This window comes from Marmota monax, unplaced genomic scaffold (assembly GCF_021218885.2).
Source record: "Marmota monax isolate L192 unplaced genomic scaffold, Marmota_monax_Labrador192_F-V1.1 WCK01_AAM20220418_F8-fsc00034, whole genome shotgun sequence".
Taxonomy (NCBI): domain Eukaryota; kingdom Metazoa; phylum Chordata; class Mammalia; order Rodentia; family Sciuridae; genus Marmota; species Marmota monax.
Window position 1 is genome coordinate 8,461,312 of NW_026693934.1, and position 10,786 is coordinate 8,472,097.

Below are 10,786 nucleotides of genomic sequence, written 5' to 3' on the forward strand. Positions count from 1 at the left end.
GTGTGGCTCAGGTTCGATCCTCAGCACCACATACAAACAAAGATGTTGTGTCTGCCGAAAACTAAAAAATAAATATTAAAAAATTCTCTCTCTCTCTCTCTCTCTCTTTCTCTCTCTCTCTCTTAAAAAAAAAAAGTTAACTAAAACACAAATTGGTACCAAGAAATGGGCTCATTGCTGTGACTAATCTTGCCATGTGGTTCAGAAGTTTTATGAGCTTTCTGGAATTAGTGGGAGAAATTTTGAGATGCTTAGCAGTGCAAACAGGACATGTTCTAGGTTGTTGTAAGCAGAGCTTCATGGACAATTCTAGTGTGTGCCTAGAAGGCCCAAATGTCAATGGGATTGTAGACAGTGGAGACAGGGCTCAAGAGAGTTTAGAGGAAATGGAGGACACTGTTTATAATTGGACTAGAGGCCATATCTGTTGTGTTCTGGCTGAGAAGTTGTCTGTATTATGCCCATGTCCTGAGAATTTCTTTGAGGCTGATTTAAAAAGCAATGGACTTCTTAATCTGGTGGAAGAAATGTCTAGGCAGCATAGCATTCAGACTGTGGCATGAATATTGCTGGTGGCTTTTAGCCAAATTTATTATGATAATCAGGAACAAAAAGCAGATCAGAAATATTTGAAAAACTTGGACTTGAAAGGTGGGAGTAAAACTGGGGCTAAGGAAGTTGCAATTGTTAAAGAGATTAACACCACTAAGATAAATACTTATGACTTTGCTCGGAGACAATGAGAAAGATGACTTGAGGTCATCTCAGGAGCTAGCAACACCAAATCCATCGCAGACTCCGGGATGTAAAAGTAAAAATTATTTTGAGAAGAGACCTGCAGGGAACTCTTCCTGTACAAGAGGGTCTAGGATGTTTTTACAACATGCTTAGCTACCCAGATGCTCAAAAGCTGCTGTAGCCAGGGTGCCTGGAGTCTTGGCTACTGCTTGGCTACTTGGCATCAACAACATGATGCTAGTTCTGCAGGAATGAAGGAAGTTGGATTTGGGGGTCATAGAGACTTCCACCAGGATTTCAAAGAAAGGCCTGGCAAGCCAGGCAAAGTACAGCAGGGTAAGTGTCCTTGCAGGAAGCCCCTGAGAGGGCAAATCATGGAGATGTGAGGAGAAAGCCAAAGCTTCAATGGAGATCCCCAAAATGGTCAATCTAGCAGGTTCCAGTGAGAGGTGAAGGGGGATAAGAAAAATAAAGACTCACAGATGCAGATTGTAAAGATATAGCTGGGTGGAGTATCTGATGGAGAAGCAGATCTAAAAAATTGTGCCAGCAATATTTATTTATATGTCTCATTATCAGATTAAAGATCATGCAAGAATTATTCTTTGTATTCATGAAAGTTACAGAGTTAACAGGATTATGAAACTTATTCTGCAGTTACATTCTACAGTTGCAATGTGCAATGTTAAGAGCTTTATGTAGTTCTCAGGAAAGTCCGTTGTTTAAAGTTACTGTTATGTAGGCAGGTTCAGGAGCAACTGAGCTTGGTGAAACACCATGGTTGTCAAGCAAGAGAATTCCTCTATTCCCAGGAGCTGTGTGCCTGAGATCAAGGTCAAGGCTGATAAGACTGTAGTATAGAGCCTCCTCATGCAGGGCATTACCACAGCAGCTAGGCATCCTGCACCTTTTCACAGAAGTTTTCCCAGGCACCAAGAAGTTACATTCTTGTAACAACCATAAGGCAATCAGAGACCCCAATCTCAGACACTGCTCTCCCATTCTCTGTCACTGCTCTCCACACACGATTAAGAAATGCCAGCAATGTGGGACATTATCTTAGGAAAGCTACAGGAATTGAGTAGAAATAAGCCAACAGAAAGGCCACTTGGACTGCAACCATCAAGGCCATAGGGGTGGAGATACACAAGCCCTTTGGAGAGGACATCATTCCATTTGATCCAGATGCTGGGCACAGAACTACAGGATTTGTTTGCCCAGCTGGATTTTGATGTTGTTTTGGTTCTATCCCTTCTTTCTATGCCCCTAATTTTGTGAATGGAAATGTTTACTATATACCTTTATATATTGGATACTGGTAAATTTCTTTTAATTTTACATGAGCTCACAGTGTGAGATTGCTTTGCACCTCAGATAAGACTTTAGAATTGACCTTGAGCAGTCTTGGAACTGCTGAGACCATGGGGACTCTTGGAAATGGACCAAATATATTTTGCCATGTGAGATTGTCTGAGCTGTGGGGGTCAAAGGTTGAAATGTTGTGATTTGGATGTGAGGTGTCCCCCAAAAGTTCAGTATGAGCCAATACAAAATTGTTCAGAGAAGTAATGATTGGGTTTAATTAATCAGTGAATTAATTCTCAGATGGTATTAACTGAGTGATAACTGAAGACTGGTAGGGTGTGATTGGAGGAGATGGGTGTCAGCAGCATGACGTTGGGGTATATATATTGTATCTGGCAAGTAGTGTCTCTCTCTCTCTCTCTCTCTCTCTCTCTCTCTCTCTGTCTCTCCCTCCCTCCTTATCACAATGTGAGCTACTTCCCTCTGATGCAGTCTTCTGCCATGTTGTTCAGCCTCAAGTGGAGCCCCATGGGAATGAATTTGGCTGTCTATGGACTGAGACTTCTGAAACCCCGAGCCCCTAACTAAACTTTTGTTCCTTTACAATCATTCTAGTTAGTTACAGCAGTTGTTCCTTTAGTCACAGAAGCAAAATACCTAATGAAAATACCTGTTCTTCCTCAGTCTTAAGTCTGATAGCTTTTGAACTAGAACTAAAACCATTAGCTCTCTTGAGTGTCCTGTTTAATGTGTCCTGCAAATCTTTGGACCTCTTGCCTCCATAATTATGTAATTTTTTTTCCTTGGAATAGATAAATCTGTGAGGAAATCAGATTTGTTTTGCATCTAGCAAATATTTATGGAGTGCCTAACAAGCATTTGTCATTGTTTCTAGAAGGTAGTAATATAGATATGATCAAGATTAGGCCCTTGGTCTCAAGAAGCTGAAATTCTAGGGGCAAGATGGATGATAAACACACACACACACAAAGCAACACATGAAATGAAGCAAGATAACGTGAACATGATCCTAAGACCAAGACCCTAAAGCATGGTGCTTGGTAGACTGACCTGTACTAACTACATCTTTACATGTTTAAGTGGCATCCATCCAACAGTGTGACTCAGGGGTGGGTCAGGGAAGGTAAACTGGAAATATTTGAGCTGGTACCTAAATGGCAAGATGAAGACAACCTTATGAAGAACTGAAAAAGTGTTACAAGGTAGAGGAAATAGCAAGCTTGATAGTCCTAACAAATGACATATTGATTCTGACAGAGAAACAGATCAGAGTACTTGAACATAATAAATTAATACTGAATGTGAAGCTTTAGTAACACAAGTCATGCACTGAGTGTAGTTTCTGAATATTAAAGTTGAGGCAGCATAAATTACAACTAGTAACTATGTAACAGGTTTCTAAGAATAGGCTCAGGGCCTGGCATAATGGTGCATGCCTATAATCCCAGTAGCTCAGGAGGCTGAGGTAGGAGGATTGCAAGTTCCAAGCCTAGCCTCAGCAATGGGCAAAGTGCTAAGCAACTCAGTGTGAAAATATTATCATTATCATTATTATTATTGGGAATTGGGAATTGAACCCAGAGATTATTACCACTGAGCCACATACCCAACTCTTTTTTATATTTTTATTTTGAGCCAAGGTCTCACTAAGTTGCTTAAGGCCTCTCTATGTTGTGATGCTGGCTTTGAACATGTGATCCTCCTGCCTCAGCCTCCCAAGCCCTGGGATTACAAGCATTTACCAATGAACCAGGCTTATCTTGATGTTTTTAATAATTTTTAAGCAATGGACCTGCCTTTTCATTTTGTGCCACAAATTATATGCCACTGGTATGTATTGTTTATTGTGTTTTGCTTTGCTATTTAAGAACCAAGGAGCAGAGATCTTATCTATTTTTTCCAATATCATAAATATTGTGTTGTCCAGTACTTGAAACACTTCATGAAATACAGTAGTTTCTCAATCAATGTTTAAGCTAAGCAATTATCATATGACCCAGTATTCACTCGTAGACCCAAAGGAATTGTAAAAAGGCTGGGGCATGGTAATGTAGACCGGTAAGTCCGGCTACTCCAGAGCCTGAGGCAGGAAGATCACAATTTTGAGGCCAGCCATGCCAATTAAGCAAGACTCACTCTCTCTCTCTTTCTCTCTCTCTCTCCATATGTGTGTGTGTGTGTGTGTGTGTGTGTGTGTGTGTAGCTAAGTGGTAGGGCATCCCTGTGTTCAATCCCTAGTACTGAAAGAAATGTACTAATCTCACTATTTATCGGTCAGAATCCAAGTACAGAGGAATGGAGTCCCTGTGAACAGGGCTCAGGGACACAAAAACTTGGGGGTGCATTAGCTTGAAGGGTCACTCATCATCCTTCAGGTCCTTGGTTTGTCTCTGGGGCAAGGCTGCCTGGAGAAGGTTGTGTTCCTTGTGGTCCTTGCTATGGTTCTTTGGGTTGGCACAGAGTGGAAGAGAAGGTGGGGCACTTCTGCAGCAGAACCTTGACAGAGGTTCTTCACATATGCACTGAGAGGCCCTGCACATGCGCACTAGGCTACCTTGGCCCTCTAGTGGCCTTTGGAAGCCAGAGCTGCATCTGCGCACTCCAAGAGGTGCACGTGCACTGCTGTTTACCCGTCATAGCTGGGCAACCATTACTGGTGGGCCCATATTGGACACCAAACTACAGACTTCCTTGTGAAGACCCTGTGGCATGTCTTGCTTGCATCTAAGAGATGCTATGATGTATGTGAAGTCCCTGCCCTCTCCAAAGAATGTATAAAACTGCTGCAAACCCTGGGCTCAGGGCCTCTCAGCATCACCAGTTGATGTGTGTGCAGAGGACCGAGCTAGCTCGCAGTAAATGCCTCTTTTCTGCTTACATCAATCTTGGTCTCTGGTGGTCTTTTTGGGGTCCTGAATTGGAGCATAACACTACCACCAATTATCATTATTGGTGAGGAGTCTTACTTCCTCACAGGTTGAAGTATAACATTGGAGAAGCACAAGGAGGCAAGCAAATAAAGCAGGGTTTATTTAAAAAGGGGTGGGTGGAGGGGGCCATAGCTGGTATGCTGGTATCCCAAGAAACATGGTGTTCTGCCCTTTTTTTGTAAGTCCTAGGCTTCCTTTGTTCTCCTGCCCTCCTCCCCTTATCTCTCTCCTTCCTGTATACATACATGACTAGGCCTAGGAAATGCTCAGGGGAATGGCTCAAAGGTGGGAAACAGATGGGCTGAAGGGGGAAGGGCAGGATGATGCAGCCAAGGACACATTAACAACCTTATAGCTCCCTGTAGGGAGGAGCAATTCCTGGGACAGGTTACCTTGGCTACAGGTTGGAGCCAGGGCTCTGAAGGAATTAACATTTCAATCTTTCAGGGGATAGTCTCCAACTTCCCAGACTCAAAATTGGCCTCCTTGATCCAACCTGACTTGATTTACCTATCTATGCTGACTGCCTGTCTAATTCTGGCTTCAGTGGGAGAAGGGCTCCTGTTCCTCAATTGGAAGACTCCTTCTTCCCAGAAATGTCAGCTCTCTGCACATGCTCAGTTTTATGGACACTCCATAACATTATCACAGTTTGAACGTTTTTGAGTTCCACTGCTGGCCTTGACTGTTGTGACCACACAAAGGAAATTTCTGTAAGTGCAAGTGCCCTATGAGACAGCCCAATTTGCCTGCTCATTCTCACCAATGAATAATTGGATGCTAACAGACAAATTAATAGGTAACTGAAGGGAACCCAAGAGAAACTTCAGAGACCCCTGAGTACATGCCAGAAGGTTCATTGTGATGCTTCTGACATTCCACAGTTGTAGAAACAACCGATTATTCACCAACAAGTTGCCTTGTTAACAGTTTTGAGAAAGCTGTCTGGGTTTTACGATGCAGAAATAAGTTCCCTGGGAGAAGTTAATCTTAACCATAAGGAATAATGTAAAGTGAGGATCATATCATACTTCAAGGAAACCTAAATGCCTATTTGCACAGGCTTTCCCTGGCAAGGATGTCCTGGGGCTTGACACCAAGGCATGGGATACCCCAAGTGGAAGTTTTCCACCTGATCTTCACCCCTTGATTAATAGCAACTATTCAAAAGGCTGATTTGTCACAGGGAAGATGTGAAACCCCTGAAGCATGAGAGAAAATGAAAGCAAACAACAGTATAGGTGCATAGGAAAGCATGGATTCCTCTGTGTGTATTTATGAATTTATAGGTAATTTATATATGCAATGCAACCTAGTTTACAGAAACTTGTTAGTGCTTCAGCTTGTAACCCTGTCACAGTTTTAAATTATTTCAGACACTATGGTTTTCAACTTTGAGATTTGTCTAAAGAACCTCCAATCAAACCACCATATGATCCAGCTATTCTACTTCTTAGTATTCACTGAAAATATTTAAATTCAATATACTGTAGAGATGCATTCATACCCATTTTTGTAGCATCAATTCAGAGTATGCAAATTTTGGTACCAGCTTGTGTGTGTGTGTGTGTGTGTGAACTGATGAATGAATAATGATAATAGGGCACATATACTCAGTGTCATTTTATTCAGCTATGGAAAAAAAAGAAAAGAAAAATCGTATCATTTGCAGAAATTTTGATAGAACAGTAAAGCAACTTGTTAAGGGAAATAAGCCAGACTCGGAAATTCTGTGGTCATAAATTTTCTCTGACATGGGAATGGTAGATAGAAAAAAAGGGGGAAAATAGAATATTCAATGAAAAGCAAAGTGAAACTGGGTCTGAAGAGATATCAGGGATTAGGAAAAAGGTAGGGGTAGGGAAGGTACTAGGGAATGTGAGTGATCAAACTATGTTATGTGAATTTATGAATATTCCACAATGAAACCAACTATAATATATAATTATTATGTAAAAGTATCTTTAATGTCTTTGAAAAATTACAATAATATTAATTATTGTCAATAGGCATTAGAAACATCTGCTTTTCCATATATTTTAAATGTCCAAATATTGAATGAGACACCTATTTCAATGCTAAGTTTTCTTTGTGTTAATGTTTCTTGGAAAGCAAATAATTAGAGTGTTTTGTTTTGAGTATCAGGGATTGAACTCAGACACTGGACCACAGAGCCACATCTGCCCTATTTTGTATTTTATTTAGAGACAGGGTCTCTCTGAGTTTCGTATTGCCTCACTGTTGCTGAGCCTACTTTGAACTTGAGATCCTACTGTCTCAGCCTCCTGAGCCACTGGGATTATAGACATGCACCAACTCCACTGGTTTAAAAACAAATAATTAGTTTTTTACGTGTGTGTGTGTGTGTGTGTGTGTGTGTGTACACTAAGGTCTCTTCCACTTTTAGTACAGATAAGAATCACAATTTCTATAAATGCCAAACAACTGTCTGATTGCTAAAGACTTATCAATTTTATCATACTTTATTTTATGTAAGGCACCATGGATTATGTGAAAGCACCATAATTTTTTCTTATGAAATTTTTAAAAATTTTGCCAAGTATAGTTTTAACACCTCACAAATGCTAAGTGGTATTCCAATGTTAAAAATCTTAAAATGTGAGAAAAATAGCATCTTAGACTCACTGAAATTTATATTCTTCAAGATATATCTGAAAAATAGATATAATTGGATTGTTTTACTTAGCTGAAATGTTGTCTTTGTTAAGTAGCAATAACATAATAATTATAAATTATGATTATTGAGTTGTTATTGAAGACTTACAAACCTTCTAAATACTTAGCATAAAAGCATGTTAAAGCATCACAGTAGTGTCCTGTGAGTTAACTAGGATTTTTAATGCCCATTTTTTGACAAGTAAATTGAAACCTTGAAAAAAATATATCTGCTTTTAAGTAGCAGAACTTATAGTAAAATTTAGACTCAAGTTTAACTAAATTGAAAAGCCATATTCTTTCTATTCAATTAGGCTTCTCTGGGCTTGAGATATAAATCAGTGGTAGACTGCTTGCCCAGTTTGTGGAGGATCCTGGTTTCATATCCAGCACTGCCAAAAAAAAAAAAAAAAAGACACCACATTAATATAGTAATAAAATAAGAAAAGAAACCTTCATTAATAGAGCAATTAAAGGTATTACTACATATTGCTAAATATTGTATTTTCCTCAGAAGACATAAAATATTTTTTAGGCATAAGAATTACATACTATTTAATATTTACAACTGCATAAATAATTGTATATTTTGAGAGAGTGCTCTAAAATTTCCTAACAAATCCTCTTGCTTTTATAGAACTGCTCTACATTTTGCCTGTTTCTCTGGACATCCAGAAGTGGTGACTCTCCTAGTAGATAGGAAATGCATCATTGATGTTTGTGACTGCAAAAACCACACGGCTCTTATTAAAGTAAATATCAGCTTAGAAAAAAATAAATTTTCTGATTTAAAGATATCTAATTGATGAGATTTTTAGATGTTTATTGTGAATATAAAATCTATTTCTCATTACAATACCAACAGGCCATATAATGCCAACAGAAAGAATGTGTGACTATTCTTCTAGAACATGATGCAGATCCAAAAGATATGGATGCAAGTGGCTTCACTCTGCTTCACCATGCTGCCTTTAGGAATAACATACCAATAACAGAAAAATTACTTTCATATAATGCAGATATTGAAGCAAAAAACAAGGTATAGATCCACTAAAGCTTTGTTTTCAGAATATCTGTAATGCATATTTTAATAGTTGCATATTGTAAGTTCTATTTTCTACTTAAGAAGTTCAAGAATTCTCTGAATTAAAATATTAAAATAACTTTATTGTAGAAGATTTTGCTTTAAATCTTGATATTTTTAAAAAAGAATTGAGGAGGAACATAGGCTTATTTTGCATTCATAGAAAATATTTGTGAAAATTATAAATTTGTTAAAGGTGAAAATCTTCCTTTTGTTCAAAATTTTGTCCATTAAGGCTCTTCTCAATTAATGTACAAAAACACAAGAAAGCAAAATTTGCCTTAGAAGAAGACTTTATATTAAAACTCTTGACAAGTGTTTTTCAATGGAAATCTTGCTCTTGATAACTTATATAAATGAAATTTATCTCTTAGTGGTAAAGCATGAAAAAGGGAAAATGAAGAAGGAAAGCAATCAGAGGTGTGCCAGCCAATTTGGAAATTAGATAATCAAGGGAAAATGACAAGAAAATCTTGCTCATTTTTTAAAAAAATGAATTTCCATAAATATGGAAGTTTCTTAAAAGACTAGGCATGGAACTACCATATTACCCAGCTATACCACTTCTCAGTATTCTAGAAGTTTAAATTATCATACCATGGTGAGACATGCATACCTATGTTCACAGCAGCACAATTTAAAATAGCCAAACTATGAAACCAGCCTAGGCATCCATCAACAGATGAATGGATAAAGAAAATGTGATGTATACACACACTGGAATTTTATTCAGCCACAAAGAACAATGTCCTTTGCAGGAAAATGAATGGAATTTGAAAACATATTGTTAAGCAAAATAAGTTAAACTCAGAGGCCAAGAGTCATACTTTTCTCCCAAATGTGGAATCTAGAGAGGAAAAAGTAAAAGAAATGTGGGGGTGATTCATGAAATGAAAAAAGAGATCAGTAGGATAGATGAAAGGGATCCAGGGGAGTGAGATAGGAAGGGAGGAGTGACAAGAGAAGAAAATGTTAGGGAATGATATTTGCCAAATTATATTGATATATTGTGTGCATGTGCTAATATGTGATACCACATCTGAACACATTTTTATGTACAACTCTAATGCACCAATAAAAATGTGAAGGAAAACTGTAGTTTATGCTGATATATGAGATGCTCTTCAATAATTCTTATTTGGGGAAAAAAGTTATTTAATCATAAACTTGTCTTGGGAGATCAATAATGGCACCAGATTTTTATTGACTAGTTCATGATTAAATATGAAACAAGAGGGAATGATTAAATAAAGTTAAAGAGAATTCTTTAATAGGAGACATAAAATGCAGTTTTGTATTCTTTTTCAAAGTGGTGGTCATGGAATATTACTGTTGGGTCATGGTACTTCTGGAAAGGTAAATATTCCAGAAATTGAGAAATATTTCAGATTGAGAAACCCTGATCTAGAGATGATAATTTAGCTCACTAATTCAATAAAAGTGCTTCAATCCTTCAACTTTACTACTATAGTTTCGGGGTTATTGAGATAACAGGTATAACTTTTGCCCTCAAGAAGCACTTGGTTTAGATGAGGACAAATCATGTATCTCCAAAACACCCAAGGTAAATGCTATGATAGAACCAAAGTTGCTTAGAATCATGTAACTTTTAAAGTGCTAAACATAAATAGGAAATTGGTGCAGCCAATTTGGAAAGCAGTATGGGAGATGACTGGTGTCCACAAGGGGCAACTCTAGGCAGAGGAGAGGGATTTCAAAGAGAAAACAAGCAGCACATGTGAAAATACAGTGGTGTGAGAAGAAAGAGACTACTTACTATTCCTTTACTTTTTATTTGATATGTTTTGTTAAGCAGACCATTGATATGATTTTCAGTTCAGTTGAGACATATGTATTTTATTGCAAATCATTTTATTGTTTCATAGGATGGCCTCACACCAATATCATTTGCTCTGAAACACAAGAGACAGGAAGTAGAAGCATTTTTAACAGAGAAGAAAAAAACTATGCAGTTGAACAAGAAAGGTACAGTAGTTTGTTTTGTGGGGTTCTAGAGTGGTTACCATCATTT